Here is a 2,754-nt window from a genome sequence, read left to right on the forward strand (position 1 = left end):
GAGAAATAGGACACACTCCTCTTTTATAATTAAAAATGAAACATATTTATTTTTATTCAGTAAATACCGAGTATGACAAAACTATACCCTCGTCTCAAACTTTGCCATTTAACAGGGAGAGTGGGAAGAAGAGAGAAATGTTAGAACTGAGATAAGCTCAGCTCGGTGCTCTATGATGACCTAGAGGGGTTGGAGGTAGAGGGTAAGGGAGGCCCACCAGGGAGGGGAGATAGATATATGTGTGTGTATATATATATCTGATTCTCTTCATTGTACAGCAGAAACTAACAACATTTTAAAGCAATCATACTCCAATTAAATAGAAAAAGAAATGAAATAAGAAACGGCCCTGGATTGCAATCCTGGGTTCCTATACATCCTCCCATCCCAACCCCAAATAAACAGCTCAATTTCATAACTTGATGAACTTTCAGTGTAGGATTTCATTGGCTGAGAAGATTCTACTACCTAAAAGGCAAGTGTGATAGCCATTCATGTACACTGTTTGGTATCTGGTCTTTCCCAAGCAAATGTAAGCTCCAAGAGGGCAGTGACTATGGAAGGCGAGCTTACACAGATGATGAGCTGATGAACACATGAGTAAAGGATGGGAAGAGAGGAAGCACTGACAAGGGAGAGTGTCTTCTGAATTTTTGCTTCCTTAAGTGAGTCTAGCCTAGAGTGTTGTTTAGTCACAAAGTCTTGTCCACCTCTTTGCAACCCCATGGCCTAGAGTGAGAACTTCCTAAATTTTAAATGCTAATTAATGTGCCATGGATGAAGAAGGCATTCACGTTTAATGGAACATGGACATTAAAATAAGAGCTTCCCTGGTGGCTCAGATGGTAAAGAAGTTTCCTGTAATGCAGGAGACCCGGGTTTGATCCCTGGATTGGGAAGATCCCCTGGAGAAGGGACTAGCAACCCACTCCAGTATTCTTGCCTGAAGAATTGCATAGATGGAGGAGCCTGGTGCACTATGGTCCATGGGGTCAGAAAGAGTTGGACAGGACTGAAGCAACTTAGCAGGCACAGGCGTTAAAATAAAGTGAGACATTCGAAGTGCTATCCTTCACTGATATAAGCTGGGGGAGAGAGAGCTTTTTGCTACTGATAAAGCAGTAAATTTACTAAAGTAGATAAGAAATGTGGAGCGACACAAAAAATGCTTTGCCCCATCACGTGTTATTGATGCAAACTGTTTATAGAAACCAAAGACAGACTTTGACTTCCAGTCCTGGGAGTAGTATATACTACGTCAGATTCCCTTAGGAACATACATTCTCTTGTGAAAGTATGGCTGCTACCCTTTTTCATCCATGAGATCTAGACCTGAGGCTGCAGAATAATTTAGAAATTCATGCATTGCCTGTTTCATATTGGTGTGATTAATCTTTTCTGATTTTACATGTCTACAAATGGTGTTAGTGGTCATAACTGCACACAACTGCTATTTTTATCGGTCTGGAAAGTGAATATTTGTGTTAGAACATCTGCAAAAGCAAACACTTTTGCTCTGTTGAAAAATAATGAAGATCTAAGTGATTTTAAGAATGAACACTTAAATGCTGCTAGATTTTTATTCCTTTTACTGTTAATGCTGCATTGAAGATATTGTCATGCTGCGGCACACTTTTTTTTCCTGTTTCTTCTTGTCCTTTGTCTTTCAAAACATATTCATTCTAGCTGCATTTTTCCTCAAAAATCAAGATAGCCATGCAGTAGTTTCATAAGTAAATATACATAAAATAAGCAGGATCAGCTATTTTCTGTCGCACAATATGTCACAATCATATAAAAGTCCTTCCTGACACCTTTGGTGTTATACTCAGTAATGTTTAGCATGCTCATGCTGCAGTTATAAAAGCCCCTCAAACAGTAGCTCATCAATTATTTTAAGTTCCTTGTGTGGGGAGGGGTTGTATTTAATTTTCATACCAGCTTGTAACTAATAGAGTATGTGGTTAATGAAGGTATTGAATTAAATTGAATTAGATGGAATCAAATTGAATTGAACAGAAAGAAATTGAATTGTATTGAATTATGAACCAAAGAGTGAAAATACATGACAATCTAATAGCATCTGATAATCACAGAATACTGAATGCATATGCCCAACTTAGGAGACATTTGATAACTCATAAGTGAGAAAATTGCCCTACTCCTATATTATTGGGTATCCTTGCCAAATGGATATGAACATCACAAGAGACCCAAGGCAATTATACAGTTCAAGCATCTTCTGTATTTGTGTGGTGGTAGATGGTGGCGGGAGGGTTACAAACCAGCTTTATTGTTCTGCATGTCACCAGGTAGGAACTCTGATTTTTCAATAATTTAAAAAATTTTTTCCTTTTGTTCAGCAGCAACTGGCTGTGTGCAGGCACTTAGAATAATGTGATGCAAGTGTGTGTACGTCAGATGTCAGATAGGGGGTGTCATTTGCTAGTTTTAATTGGTAGATTCAACATCTTCCACTAACAGTGCAGAAGCCACTGGCTGAGATGTTACCATGGTAAATCAAATCCTGGTGTTTGATTGGTCGTTTTCTGAAGCAGGTACAATCATTTTCATCAACTCCAGGAAAGTTGAGGCCATCTGGTTTTGCCTCACCTGGAAGTAATTTACCACCCCAGGTGCAAAAAAAAAAAAATTACCCTGAGGTCAGTAACACCAAACCTAGCTCAAGATGTTCCAGCAGGGCATGAAAAAGGAGCAGTGTCACATAGTAATTTTTATCTGTTTGTGTTTATA

The 2,754-nt window shown here is 38.7% G+C and overlaps 1 protein-coding gene across 4 annotated transcripts in view; it reads left to right on the forward strand.

The window, feature by feature from the left end:
- The window catches only part of NTM (neurotrimin), a 961,781-nt gene that overhangs the window by 703,480 nt on the left and 255,547 nt on the right, over positions 1-2,754 (forward strand). The window lies entirely within an intron of this gene.

Source organism: Giraffa tippelskirchi, chromosome 10 (genome assembly GCF_054371585.1).
Source record: "Giraffa tippelskirchi isolate mGirTip1 chromosome 10, T2T-mGirTip1v1.2.pri, whole genome shotgun sequence".
NCBI lineage: Eukaryota > Metazoa > Chordata > Mammalia > Artiodactyla > Giraffidae > Giraffa > Giraffa tippelskirchi.